We start from the raw sequence: 16,304 nt of genomic DNA on the forward strand, positions 1-16,304 counted from the left end.
CAGGTACCTGTGGAACACTGGCTGCCTTATGGATGCCTCTTTTAGCAGTTGGATACATTTTTGTATGTTTTCTAAAAGAAGGAATAGCCTGATAGTCACAGTAGTGAAACCCAAATTGTCATTCTAGATTCCAGCTCTGCAACTCCATTTTCTTTCCTTTCATTCTGGTGGTGACAGTAGTGCTGATATCAGATACTAAAATGCCCACGTACAATTTCTATAACATGGAACTCATAGAGAGCAATCCTTAGGATGATATTGTGGTGAGTGGCTCAGAAATAAAATTACCTTGAGTTTAAATCCCAGTGCACCACTGCAGAAGCTGTGACATAAAGTAAGACCTGGGGCTGGGAAGGTGGCTCAGTGGCAGAGTGCTTGCCTAGCATGCATGAAGCCCTGGGTTTGATTCCTCAGCACCACATAAACAGAAAAAGCTGGAAGTGGTGCTGTGGCTCAAGTGGTACAATGCTAGCCTTGAGCAAAAGAAGCCCTGTGTTCAAGCCCAAGGACTGGCAAAAAAAATTTTTTTAAGTAAGACATGTGACAATCACAGTAATTTTATTCTCTCTGTTGAGTGGAGACATTAATACCTACCACAGTAGCTGTGAAGTTTAGCTATGAGTAACTATGAAGGTTAAATACATTAAGGGCCCAAAGCATAAAAAGTGCAAGGTAGACTCCCATCTAATCCTTCCCTCACAGTTAGTTTTGGGAAACCCAATGTGCATATTTGATACAAGTAGACCTGAACAATGAAAGAACCCTGCAAAACTGTGCTCGACAAGTTGCATTGTGTGGATTTAGGGAACAGTTTTGTCAATCTGCAGCAGAGTTTCAAGAAGAGTATGCAGGGAGAATTTGGGACTTGAGATGAGCCTTAAAAGATAGGGGGATTTTATATATATATATATATATATATATATATATATATATATATATATATATATATATATATATAATCCCCCTATCCCCCTATATATATGTGTATATATATATATATATATATATATATATATATATATATATATGTAGTTTGAGAGAGGGAGTCATTTTATTCAAGGAAGACAGCACAAACTAGCTGAATTACTTGGATGTAATAAAAGTCCAATCCAGTTGCAAAAAATACCATTCCAGTGAAAAGCTTTAATGAGATTTCTGCGCCCTGGCAGATGACCCACTTATTTAAATGCCACACAATATTCAATAGTACAGAATTCCTTGATCACACAATTTAGTCAATCTCTGGCAATTGGGTGTAATTTAATCAGCACAGAAATTGAGAACACTTCACTTGTTGTCAGCATATTGCTTCTTGGGTTAGCATTCCCCCCAAAACTAGCCAAAGTCTGGCTCCACTTCATGAGGCCTACTGCTTTTCTATATGGGGATTTCTGTGATTTCATTATTTGGGCTCTAAGACCACTTTTGCCTGCTGATAAGGAGTGGCTCACCCTTTTTGTTTTGTCAGACTTGTCTGTATCTCTGCAGATGCAACATGACTTTCCTTCTCACTTACTGGTGGTTCAGGTGATTTGATTTATTCCTGGTGTCCCTTGTAAGTCTGAACAGTAAAAGTGGAACAAATATGGAACACCTGTCCTTTTAGTTTCAAGCCGGGAACTTTCATCTGCTTTTGGTTATGGGTGCACTTGACTGTCGCCTTTGGGGAGGGAAATATGTCAAGAACTCTTAAGTTCTCGAACCCTTTTGTTGAGTAGTCTATATATAGAAGCACTTCCAAAGTGTGTATGTAGGGGGAAAAATTGTAGGAAAAAAGCTAAACAGGAATGAATGAATTAGTTGAGATATATTCATACTATGCACTGTTGCACAGTTATTAAAAGTGACTTAGACATACACATGACAGTATGGAAAGACAATTCAATTTCACTATTAAATAGAAAGGAAAATTTAGCAGCATTCCCTATTTGGACAGCTGTGGTGTAATCTGGCACCATTTATTGAAAGGACATTCCATTCCCATTTGTCACTTTTTCCATAAATCAGGGCTGAATTTGTATGCAGCACTGTTTCTGGACCCATTATCTTGTACTTTGGTCTCCTTGTTTATCCTTGCAGAAAGACTGTGCTGTCTTTGATACCTTAGCTTTGGCTGAGTGTATTGCACAGTCTTCAGTTTTCTCTAATTTTTCATTATTACCCTTGATATTTGGTTCTTTACATTTCCATGACAATTGTATATCAGTCAATTACATTCCTATACATGAGTTATTCACTTTTAAAATGTATGTTGGATTGAGTCCATTGGAGAAAATTGACACCTTAACAATATTGAACCTTCAATAACAACATTGACACCTTCAATACTGAGCATTATGACTGTGTCATATCCTTCCATTAATATAAGTTTAAAGTTTTAAAGTTAAAACCTTTAAAAATTATTGATACTCTCTTACAGCTCTTCCAATAAGTGTTTTACAGCTTTAATTAGATTTTTCCTCAGGTAGTTATGTTTTTTGATGCATTTTTAAATAAAATTTTATTGTCAAGTTGATGTACAGAGGGATTACAGTTACATAGTAAGGAAGTGAATACATTTTTGTTGAACATTGTCAATGGCATTGTTTAATGGAGTCCAGTTAGTCATTCTTTACCAATTTATTAAGAAATTCTTGAGCATCAGAAGACATTGAGAGAATGACAGGAAAATACACATTGTGCTCACAAGTAGGAATAAATATGTATTCACAGTCATGTAAAACAAAGACAAGATGACATATAACCCAGTATTTTAAATGGGCAACATAGAATGGATATTTTTCAAGAGGATGGCCAAAAATTAAATAAATATATCAAAATTAGGGAAATGAACATTAAAATTACAATAAGATACTACTAGATTATCAGTAAAATTGACTAAAAAAGTCTACCATGATAATACTGTTATAAAAGAAAAGGAACAACTGGAATTCTCACATTCACAGCTGGTAGAAAAAATATTTGTAAAACTTTGTAAAAGTAGCACGGTCTCCTAAAAGTTGAGTATAACAAATATAACCCAGCAATTACACTCCTATATAAATACTTTACAATAATTCAAACATGTGCTACAAAGATTCCAACCAAGAATTTCTGGCAGCATTATACATAGAAATAAAAATCTGGGAACAACTTAACTGTCCATCAAAGTAGTGAATAAATAGTGTCTTGTTCATATATTAGAACACAGTTTAAAAAATGCCATCATACTGTTCATTGTAAATATCTTGATGAGAAAACTCATTATATATGATCCTGTTTTTCCAGGCAAACTAATTTATGGGATAAGAATAAAAAGAAGAGGAAGCTGGACATGGTGGCTTGGGTCAATAGTCCCAGCCTCTTGGGAGACAGATCAGGAGATCAAGGTTCAAGGCAAGCCTAAACAGAAAAGAGATTATTGTGATTGAAATATAATGAAATATGCTATATTGAAATATAAGCATAGACAAACATTTTTAAAAAGTTATGGTAGCCAATGTATGGGTCTGCTGGCATATATACTAGTAGCATGGAAAAGCACAGATAGAAACCCAGGCATAAAATGAGGCCCTATCTCAAAAAATAACCATCATGTAAAGATCTGGCAGGAGTGGCCCAAGGAGCAGAACCTGCTTAGCAAGTAAGAACAAGGTCCTGAGTTCAAAATCTGGTACTTGAAATAGATAGATAATAGAGATAGATGACAAACAAATAAATGATAGATAGATAGATAGATAGATAGATAGATAGATAGATAGATAGATAGATAGACACTCAGAAGTGTATGAGGAGAAAGGAGAAGGTAGTGCTTGGTAGAGGGTATAGAGGCTTCTGGAAAGCTTGTATTATTCTATTACTGAATCTATGTGATAGGGTGTGTTTATAATACATGGGTGTGTTAATTTTATGATAATTCTTCAGCTTTCTACTTGAGAATTGTGTACTTATCTCCACATATACTATAGCTCAAAAGAACTTTCTAAACATCATAGAAAACAGAATTATTCTAGAAATGGATATAAGAACTTTGCCTCTTCTTAATGAGTGAGAATACAGATTTGGACAGAAATAATTTAAGTTTTTATTTAGAAATTCCTTATTTTTTATTTTTATCCTCTAGCATGTCATATTTTATCATTAAAATGATGTAAAAAGTGATGTATACTTGAAATTCATTGTACTCTGGAAGCAGAGGTAGGAGGCCAAAACCATAAGACCCTATATTAAAAAAAGACAAACTTAAAACCAAAAAGGCACGGCTCAATAGTATGACACTTGCCTAGCAAGAAAGTGTTCCTGAATTCAATCCCCAAAATCAGAGGGGAAACTTAAAAATCTGGAAAAATATCTAGGAAATTAATGTCATAATATTTCTTTATATGTAGAAGAAAGATTATTTCTATTGTGTAGCCTTATTTTGAATAGAAAATAGTATATATTTAAAAATACCTTCCATGATAACATAGAAGGAGCGTAATAAGGACTGGGAAACTGGGGGGTATTGATGGATGTTACGAACTATAGATAACATTTCAGTTTCTAATTTCCATCTTAGAATCTATTCATATTTGTATTTATGAGAAAATAATAATTTTATACAAATTTTACTACTTATGTCCTTATAAAACTTTGGTTCCTTATCTCTCATACAATTATCATAAAGTTTACAAGTAATAGTTATTTGGTGGGCTTGCTATTATACAAAAGTTATTAGTATATTCTAAGCAAGTCAGATGTGAGCAATTGAAGTTGCTAAGTTGGATCTAAGTTGGATCTGATATACATATAAATTGTCATGAAAAACAAACAAATGAGGTATTTGTAACTTCTTACAAGTCACAAATCCTTACAAAGTCTTTTAAAAAATTTTTTTTGTTGTAAAGATACTGTAGAGAGAGGTTACAGTTATATGAGCAAGGTAATGAGTACATTTCCTATGAGCATTGTTACCCCATCCTTTGTTTTTCCCCTACCATCCATTCTCTCCCCACCTCCCCAACTTCTCCCCCTGCCCTCCTACCTTCCTGAAGTTGTAAAGTTCGTTTTCAACATAGTGTCTTGTACATCTCATTGTTTCAAATGGTCAACATGTATCCTTATTTCAGCATTTTGTTATTTCCCTACCTCTCCCCAAATTAGAAAAATGTATATACAAGATGTAGGGCACCAGAATCAATTACAGTGAAAACAGAGGTTATACAGTGGAGGAAGAACATACAAAAGCAACAAAAAAATCACATAGTACATTAAAAACAATAGCAACAAAGATAAAATCTCTTGTGTCCCTATCTTGGGGTTCATTTCGCTCAGCAGTCTTTTTCAGTAGAATATTTTTCTGCCTTAGAGAACATACACATATAAACCATGAGAGCAAATAATCTTGAATTAATTGTGATTATTGATTTTTAAAATCGTATTTTTCCTAAGATACTTCTCTACATCGTTGCTGTCCAAATTAGCATGCACTTATGAAGAGATCAATTGAAAGAGCACTGGGGGTTTGAATGAGGATTCACTGTCTATTTGGTTCTGTTCCACATAAGAACACTGATTTGAATTTGGCTAAGGCAAATTTCAAATTCAAGAGCTATACTGATAGACTTGGAGGGTTTGTAGTTAACACTTGGCAGGTGGTGGTTATTGGTGTCTATGGTAGCTTCTTCTGGTTGGCAGCGTTACGTGGGGCCACGGCTTCACTGAGTGTCCAAAACACAAAATGTCCAATAGTTTTTTAAATTTTGTTTTTAAATTTTGTTAAATTTCATGTTTTTGTTAATTTTATAGTTATTGGCATTTTAGGTGTTAAAGTAACATGGCAAAATTTTTAGTGATTTGCTAATGATTGTCTTTTGCCTTGGACGGAAAGGTGAGATTCATATTTGTTGATGCAGATTGGATCTTAGAATTGTACATATTACAAACATATACAAATACATATATATCCATATATATATAAAGATATATGCATATATGTATGTGTGTATTATCTAGAATGAACCCTATACACGTGTGTGTGTGTGTGTGTGTGTGTGTTTCTTCCAAATCAGAGCATCCAGAAATTCTGGTAAGGACTTCTTGCATCCTCTCATGTTGGAGGACATCATACCTAAACAGGAACCCAAATCCTCCTCTATGCTTTATAAACTACTGTGCCTATAGTGTCCCACCAATATCAACACAAGCCCCATAAAGAAGATGGGTGATTTTATATGATCAACTGTGGAAAACAGTCTTCTCTATTAAACTAGAGACATTTTGAAAGAGCCACACAAAGCTTTTTACCTTTATAAAACAATTTTCCCTAATGTTGGAAAATGGTTCGTTTATTCTCATGTGCCCCATGTTGGAAGATTTAAAATTCTATGGCATCATTTTATTTAACAGACAATACATTTTGTGCTTGTGACACATCGTTCTTTTTTTAGAAAAAGTATTGTTTATTTGTTTATTTTGAGGATGGGGGTTTATGGGAAATAGACCTATTGTCCGCATGGAGGTCTTGCTTCCTCTTCCTCTTTCTCCAGGGTTGCTGCTTGTCTTTCAGATTCGGCTGAGTGCTTTCTAGGGAGCTCTTCCTGATTCCCCACATAAGTCTAGGCTTCCCTTTTGTGTAAACATGATCTACTCATCTAGTATTAAAGTAGTGGTTTAAATCACATGGCCTTCCTAAACAGCTTCTAAAGTTTCTGAAATCCTTTTTGTTTGTTTGTAGTTTGGTTTAGTTTCATGTTGTTTTGTTTTGTGTCACTTCTTTTGGAAGTAGACAATAGCCACTCAAATCCTGGTTCACCACTGGACCTGGGCCAGTCCCTCATTAAGATGGAATTACACTAAAGGTAAAACACATGTAAATGCACATTGAACATGAACACATAGATTAAGTTATACTGTCACAAACTCCCAGACACAAGTAGACATAGTTTGCCTTTAACAAAAATAGCGCCCTTTAGCTTTCTTATCATACTGTTAAAATGCTATGTTCCTCAAGTTCAACATCAAAAGCAGCCTTCAGCCCACAGAATTTACACTAGAAAGTTCAGTCAGTTGCTTTTGTAGTACTCCTTAAACCTGAGAGATAGTCTTAATTGCCTGAATTGCCTGTAAACAGCCATACATTAATGGGTTATGTTACTACAGTTTAACTGGGCTAGGTTCCAAAATATACAAACTTTGCATGTGTGTTTGCACAAAATGAAAACGTTTTTCTGTTCAGCAGAGTAATTAGGAGAAGGTACAAAGAAGTAGAGAAATTATGAGAATTCTCTAGAGTATAATACCATAACTGTACAAGTATAAAGTTTGATTTATGATGGAAGTTTGGAAGAGAGACCTAGTGAAAAGTGGTAGAACATTAACTGGAAGTGGAGGCATGCGAGGAAGACATAATTACAGACTGAATATATTAAAAGGTGTTGATGCCGTAGAGGAGAGGAAACACTCATCTTTTATCTTTTCACATTATCATTCATTTCCGCTTTTTTTAAGTGGTGATTTCCAAATCATATACCTTCTAGTCCCTCTGTGACTGGATATTATCTTTGCTGTCTCAAAAACCCATATAATTAAATTCCCTAAAACCTTTCCTTTTCTCTGTATCAGCCTGTTTCTATTAGTAACACTTCAATGTCTTAAACTTCCATGTCTTCTAATGCCAGCCCAGTGTACATAGTAGGAGCTCATGTAACATACAGGACTCACATTATTCTCCCATGTTATCCACCTGTATTCAAAAGCTTTGTATTCAGAGGCTTCCCTGGGGGACAATTATTGGTGGTTGTGATTCCAGTCATCCCAAGTCCCAAGTGATGTTCAATGCAGACAGCAACAAACAGGGAACAATGTTGATCTCAGTAAACAATTCATCCAGAATCTGCATATACTATATCTATATTTTGTATCTGTGTTTCCCCTCTACAATCTAAAGAAATATATTCAAATTCTCCATCCTTAGTTATTTGTGTAATTTTAACATGAGACCTTTAATGTTTACAAAGGCCTATATTCCTTCTTATGATTACAGATATGTGTCATGTAGCATCAAATGAATACTTTGCTGTTTAAATTTATTTTAATTAAATATTTACTAGATAATGGGCATTCTTCCTCCCTTCTTCTCCTCCTTCTCCTTCTTCTTCCACCTCCTTCTTTCACTTCTTCCTCCTCTGCTTCCTCTTCCTCCTCGTCTTCCTCTTCCTTCTTCCTTCCTTCCTTTCCTCCTCCCCCTCCTTTTCCTCCTCCTCGTCCTCTTCCTCTTCATCATCCTTTTTGCTAGTCCTGGGGCTTGAACTCAGGGCCCTTCTCTGAGCTTCTTTGTGCTGAAGGGAAGTGCTCTACCATTTGAACTGTAGTGTCACTTCTGGCTTTTTCTGAGTAGTTTATTGGAGATAAGAGTCTCACAGACTTTTCTACCCCAGCTGGCTTTGAACAGTGATCCTCAGGCCTTAGTCTCCTGAGTAGCTGGGATTACAGGGGTAAACCACCCACACCCAGTTTGACACTCTTCTTGATGGTAAATACATAATAAGTAAATAAGCGTACCTTATTTATGGATTTATTGTGCATAGTTTTGACCAAGTACAGTACAAATTTTACAAACAAAAATATTAAATTCTCTTGCTTGAATTACGTACCTCTATTGATGTAGAAAAGTTCTGAACCAATTCTGTGTTATTGTCAATTGTGTCTAGATTGTCGTGTGATGTGTTATATTGGGCTTTTTTCTGTATTTTCTCTGTACTTAATTTTGTGAACATATGCCTCCCCCAAACCAAATGGTGCTCAGAAAGCTAGGTGAAGATTAAATGTTTAATTTAAGCAATAAAATGAAATGTCTGTGTTTGTTGAAAGGTGGCATGTCTTTAGCAAAAGTTGGGTGGCATTACAGAGAAAATTAATCCTGCCTGTGCAGGAGCAATGTACTGATAGATAACATGAATACACAGTATATATAAACTGAAAGAGCTGCCCTCATAGAGCTGCTTTATCAATTAAAGACAGAGGCATAAACAGATAGTAAAACATATAGTGTTGGCAGTTGCGGAAATGTTGTGAATATTTTGTGAAAGAAGGCATCAGGCTATGACAAAAGATTTTTTCTGAAGGATCAGAAAGCTCTAAGCAAGCAGCATTTACGCAGACACCTGATGGAAAAAAGTAAGCTATGTAGATGGAAGGAGGAAGAAAGTTCTAAGGAAGATATACAAGTGCTCCTAAGAAGGGGTTCACTTAATAAGTTAAAAGAGCATACAAATGTGTCCTAAAGGTTATTAGACTAAATAACTAGATGAATGAACATATTATTTCTTAGGATTAGAAAGTCTAGAGAATGACTTCCAAGGTGGGAAGTGAGAGAAATCCAAGAGTTTAGTTTTCCACATGATAAATGTGAGATAAATGTGTGATAAATGTTGAGTAGCAGGGCAAGTTGAAGACTCTCAAGATGTGAGTCTGGTCATCATCATCACTGAGATTCTATTTAAAACTGTGAGCCTGCTTGTAATTTCCTTGATGATAAATATATATTTATAGGAGGATTGAGTGCAGAGGCTGAGGATGTAAGGAGATTGATAACTGGGGTCTGAGAAAGTAGAGGCAGCAGAGAATAGGTAAAGACTTACAGGCCAAATGATTACACAGTATCTAAAGAAAAATCAATTAAGGCAAAGAATGGGGATTTGTTATGGCAAATGGTAATGGGAGGGCTGCGAATACATTTCAGTGGTAGAATGCTTGCCTAGCATGCAAAACACCCTTGGTTCAATCACTAGCACACACACACACACACACACACACACACACACACACACACACACACACTCCCATACTCACATTCCACCTCGAAAATAAAACCCCATCAAAATCAGAAAGCATTGCAGTGCCACCTTAGATTCTTTGATTTTATGATTTGAACAGTTGGGAAGATTATAACCTATTTTCAGAATGGTCCTCAAGTTGAGTCTGTCTGAAGTCTGGATATTCATAATATTTTCTTATTTTGTGTATTCTTAACACTCTGGCATGTGTACCCTCACTGACCTGGGAGAGAAGGCCTGTCTCTGGGGAGCCATTTCTAAGGAGATTAGCAAACCAGCCTCCCAGAGTGTCTTTCATGTGCAAATTAACCTATCCAGATCTCTTACTCTTCCTATCTGACTCTAAACCCCAGAAGTTATATTCCTTTGTTTCTAAGCACTCCAGGCCAGGTACCAGAAAAGACACTCTTTGCTTTGGGTTCACTGAAATAGTTGGGATTAGCCATTTGTAAACCTGCTTACTCTGAATTTCCTTGCTTCTTTCATGGAAACTGCATTAAAGGCTAGAACTTTGCCTTTTCTGGCTCGCCCTGGTGCTACCTTGTGCACCTTGTAGGAAGGACATAGTATGCTCTGCTCTTGGGAACTGAAACAAACTATACTTTCAGTGGTAATTGGCTCCTGATCTGTTGGCCTTACCTGTGTAACGACCTACATTTAAAAAGAATCTTCTTACAATTAGATTGAGGTTACTCATGTATATAGAATGTCATATGAATAGAACTATATCTCATGTTAGACAATTTTGGGTTTTTTTTCCCCATTAATCAAGTTGATTTTACTTGATTAAAGTCATGTTTGCCAGTCTTGACTATGAAACTAATTTTTGTGTGTATATGTGGTAACAGAATTGGAATTCAAGCCTTGTGCCTTGTACTCTACCACTTGAGCCACACTCCTGGCCCTTTTTACTCTTATTACTTTTCAAATAGGTTCTCTCTCAACTTTATGCCTCATCAGCCTGGACCTTGATCCTCCTATGCTGGCCAATGGTCAATGGGCAATGAATGGTCTGTGGTTGTTAGATATAGCTAGTTGTATAGCACCTGACAGATGTCTCTAACTTTCAGGGTCTCTATGATTACCTCATTGCAAATGAATGTGTTTTTATGGGTTAGGGATGCATGGGACTACAATAAGCAGACATCTCTTCTGGTTTAAATAGTATTATTGGTAATCTATTACATACCATAGCCATCATGACCATTACCTGTTAGCAACAGACGCACAATCCTATTGTCACATAGCATCCAGTGGAGTAAAAGACTTTCTCATTTTGCAGAAGTTCTTATTTTCTTACCTGAGTTCTATAATAATAGAGAAAGTTGTATCACATGACCATGTGGGAAGTAGTACTGTCCAGGAAAATCAATATATGATGATTCCCTCCCACCAATCATGAGTCATGTAATTCTCCACATCAATCACTTGCTATACTTTCCCAAGGTGGTCTTATCCAATGCTACCTACAAAATATTTTTCCAACTAGCAGCTCTAGAATGAAGTGTTGCCTGAGTGTCAGGCCCAGGAATCTCTTTCACATCCCTGCTGGTATGTCCTTCAAACAACTGCATAAACAAACATGTTTAGTCATTGTGTGTATCCTAACCCTATCCCATTCAAACATGTTTAATTGCATTTCTTATTTCAAACTTTTAGTTCTTCAAGCCAGACATCTTGGTGCATTTATAAGTCTTAATTTTTTTTCTGCAGCAGCACCAAAGCAATATTAAGTCTCATGGATGGTACTATCTTCTCACTTTTCCTCTGTCCTTTGACACACATTTATTTCAAAGCACAATTGTATTTTCCCCAGAACAGCATAAAACATCTTTTTTCTTTTCTTCTCTTTTCTGTTGCATTAGTATACGGCATGTCTTTTATTTCATTTATTGTTTTTAACTCAGGCCTTGCACTAGCTCAGCTCGCTTACCTACTGACATGGTATTATTTGAGCTTATACTCCAGCCTGCTTTTGCTGCTTATTTTTCAGAGATGTAGTCTCAAGGACTTTTCTTCCTCGGTTTTGAACCATTATCTTCTAGATCCCAGACTTCTGAGTAGCTAAGATTAAACCCACTACTAGCCTATGCAAACTACCTTTTCATTGAACTTTTTGCCCTAGTCCAAATAGACTTGTATAGAAAATAGTCTAATCCTGACACTCCCTTAATTAAAATACTCCAAAGTCATAGTATAAAACCTCAGTATAGGATGATGGATATGTTAGATAGTATTCTGGCCCTGCTGTCTGTTCATTTTCATCTACTGCCACTCTCCACCTCATAGTCTTAACTCCTACCAAACTGAAGTGCTTGGAGTTCTTTTCATGTCATTCTCTTCTCTGAACTATTTTCTCTGCCTGGAAATGGGGTATCTTACTGCCTGTCTCATTCTGATACACTTTTTGTGCTGTTCAGGCATCCATTTATATAGTAACTCTTCTAAGAAACTAACATAGACATAGACCTTCCCCTCTGGCACTGGGACTATCCAATACCAGACTGGTGTGTGTGTGTGTGTGTGTGTGTGTGTGTGTGTGTGTGTGTGTGTGTGTGTGTGTGTGTGTGTGTGTGTGTGTGTGTGTGTGTTATATCTTAGCACTCTCAACCTCCACTTTAGTAGACATACCACTCTGGATGAATGATTTAATCTGTGTTTTAGCTTACAATGTCTATATGGCAAGTACTAATTAGTCTCATATACTTTGCCTGACACTTATATAGAAATAGGACAACAATCACTAGCCTAAAGGGACAAGTAAAATATACTGGGACTGTATCAGAATATTAAAAGGCATTGCCATAGGAAGGACAGGTGGGTGAACCCAGGTGGGAAGCAAAACTCTGTCTGAAAAAGTACTATGTTTGGAGGAATGGCTGAATCCATGGTAGAATACTAACAAGCGAAGCCCCTGAGTTCAAAATCCACTGAACATTCCCTGCCCCTATCCCACGAGGATTTGTTTTCCTTCTGAAAATTAACTTCTATTCTCAAGAACATTTATATCTTACTTGATTGTAGCAACTAATTAAATACTGTTGTACATGTTCCCAAAGTAAAAAAAATGCAGCAATGCTCTTTTCTCCCACTTTGGAAGTTCTTGTTAGAAGAGCTGACACTTAAGTCAAGTTCTTCAATCATGAAGTGTGGAGTTTCCTTCCGACAGAAGGAACTCACTATGCACTCAGGGTGTTGTCAGAAAATTTGACATTAATTCTGGTCATGTAAAGCAAGATATTTTGATGCATTTTTAAACATAATTATTATTATTATTATTGCAATAAATTTTAAATACTTTATTTTGTGTTCTTGGGTATCTGGATAGTTGATTACCTTATCGAATTAAAAAAATATTATTTCTTTTCTTTTAGTGGGAAACAATTACTTCTTTCTGGAGGAGGAATATATATTCCAAACTATCTATCTATCTATCTATCTATCTATCTATCTATCTATCTATCTATCTATCAATCTATCATTTTTGGTGCTGGGGATTAAATCCAGTGCTTTGTACATACCACCAAATATGGATCCTACTATTGAACTACACTCGCCCAGTGAGCTATCAAAATTAATTATCTAAGTTGCAAACATAGCATTCCAATACTTGAGGTGCAAAAGGGCACAGTGAAGGTGGCTTCAGCCTCAAAGAGAATTAAATGACTAGCTAAGGAATAGGTTCATCTCTGGCTTGTTTATTCACCTGTCTGGTGGTTGCTCATGAATATTTTGGATACCTTAACTGGATGGTACAGCATTGTCAGAGTTCAAAGATCTTTGCTCTAAATAAACAAATAAGCAATAAATAACCAACAACAATAAAACCCCAAAAGGAAAAGCATGATATGGTTATGCTCTAACCATGGAAGCCTTTTTTATTTTTTGTTTTTGGGTCTGGTCATGGGGCCTGAACTCTGGGCCTGGGCGCTGTCCCTCAGCTCTTCAGCTCAAGGATGGTGCAGTACCACTTGAGCTACAGCACCACTTCCGGCTTTTTTCTTTTTGCTTATGTGGTGCTGGGGAATCAAACCCAGGGCCTCAGGCATGCAAGGCAAGCGCTCTACCACTGAGCCACCTTCCCAGCCCCACCATGGAAGTCTTAAGGTACCATTTGCATATACTCTGCTATTGGTGATGGTCACAAGGCAGTTTATATTTAAGAGTAGATGTCACAAAGGAACTAGAGGTGTGGCTCAGGTGGTAGGGTGTCGATCTTGAATGAAAAAGCCAAGTGACAGACTGAGGCACATAGTTCATGCCCCAATATCAGCACCAAATAAACAAAAACAAAAAACAAGATTTCATACTGTAGCTTCTAGCAATGGAAAACTAGTGTTGTGGTTACCTTGAACTCTTCAGTTTAAACTTTGCTGTAGGAGGTTTTTAAACATGTAAAGTCTGTGTATAGAAAAATGAAACTACAAGCTGGGTGCTATTGGTTCATGCCTGTAATCCTAGCTATTCAGGAGGCTGAGATCTGAGGATTTCGGTTCAAAGCCAGCCCAGGCAAGAAACTCTGTGAGACTCTTATCTCCAATAAACCACTCAGAGACCTGGAAGTGGCCCTATGGCTCAAGTGGTAGAGTGCTCACATTGAGCTGAAGAGCTGAGGGACAGAGCACAGGCCCAGACAAAGAAAAGAAAAGAAAAAACGAAAAGAAAAGAAAAGAAAAGAAAAATGAAACTACTGTAATAGATATTCATTTAGGGAGGCTAGAAAAACAATGCTTGATAATAATTCTCTGGGTTGCACAAATATATTTTTTTTTCATTTAGATTGTGCTATAATTAAAAAAACTTTTCATAATTGTTTGAAGTAACCTGATTTCTGTAATATAAATTTACAGAAGTGCAGTTAATCAAATGATGAGTTTTTTTAAATCACTGTGCAAAACAATAGCCTTAACCATAGTAGATGTATGCTTTTCTTCTGTAATTTTGGAATTTGGCAGTATAATAGGCATCATATCTTTAATATTAAAGAAAAAATAGTTTTAGTGCTTATTATTGTCTATCTTTATCAAATATCAGGCTATTATCAAGGACAGTGTTAAAAAAGGTCTAAGTATCTATGTAAATAAAGGCACTTTAGGTCTTATAATTGTAGTTATAATTATGTAATAGTTACATAGTTATATCATAATAATTTAAATATTAATAAATACCTAATTCCTTTCTAACTAGACATTCTGTAGACACTGGTGAATATTACAAAGTAATAATTAAACACTAGTTTTAAGCCTATTTTTCTCTTACCCTAATTCTACACTAACTGTAGCCAACAGTTTATTTTTAAAAATCAAAACAATATTTAACCATCATTGTTTTGTCATTGTACAGAAATAATACTGTAGTGAAAACTTAAGCATTGTAAAATTTGTGCAATCTATTGTAAGATATTTTTTCTCAGGATATTATTTTTCACTTAATTGGTGATCTGCTCCCTTCTTTACCTAGGTTTATTCAATGTTCTCTATCTTATGGGGGATTTATATTTTGAACAACAGTAAACAATTCATACACAGAATTTTTGCTTATTTATTTTTATTTTTTTATGTCAGCACTGGGGCAGGAACCCAGGGCCTGGACACTGACCCTTTGCTTTTTTTTTTTCTGCTCAAGACTAGCATTCTACCACTTCAACCACAATTCCACTTCCCGATTTGTAATACTTAACTAGAGATAAGAGACTCACTGACTTTCTTGCCCAGACTGGCTTTGAACCATGATCCTCAGATCTTAGCTTCCTTGAGTAGCTAGGATTAAAGGCATGAGGTACCAGCACACAGCCTCCTACACAGTATTTAATAGTCAAGGTTAGAATGAATTTTCAGATTTAATCTAAAATTACAAAAAGAACTTTATGCATAATCTAGTGGTTTACTCCTACAGAAATTGATGATGAAGGATATTCTGAAATCTTCATAGAATTAAATGTCACAGTACAAGGAAGGCATGTTATGTTATACTCTACTATAGATTTAAAAAAAAAACAAACCTTGGTACCATATGTATGACAGCCTACATAAATATAAGAGAATACTCTAATTTATCAAGTACTGGTCATAGAAACAAGGAACAAAATGCCCAGAGGTTCTTTGGAAGGTTCCTGTTCTGTCTCACCCCATGCCCAGTAATCAAGCGATAAATGCTCCATTTAAAGCATCCTGAGATCTAAGGTCTCACCATCTGGCCTTCAGCAAGTCATTTAATCACTTTAGAATTTAGCACAAAGAAAGGGACAAGTGTGATCTCAAGCTTCTAGTGGATCATGTGCATGTGGGGTTGGTTTGTAGCTGCATGTGAAAGCAATTCATTTAGAAATGCACCAAGGAGGGTGATCAACCTTGGGACTCCGTTCCTTCCCAGAGCTTCCTACCTTGAGATGTGGCTTATGTGATCTTCTCATCATTCCACTCAATTAGCTATTTATGCCACACTTAATACTAGGACTTTTTTTTTCCCTGAGGAGGAAAGAGAAAGAAAAATACCATCACTTACCTTAAA

Source organism: Dipodomys merriami, unplaced genomic scaffold, assembly GCF_024711535.1.
Source record: "Dipodomys merriami isolate MVZ:Mamm:240054 unplaced genomic scaffold, mDipMer1.0.p SCAF_1, whole genome shotgun sequence".
NCBI classification, from domain to species: domain Eukaryota; kingdom Metazoa; phylum Chordata; class Mammalia; order Rodentia; family Heteromyidae; genus Dipodomys; species Dipodomys merriami.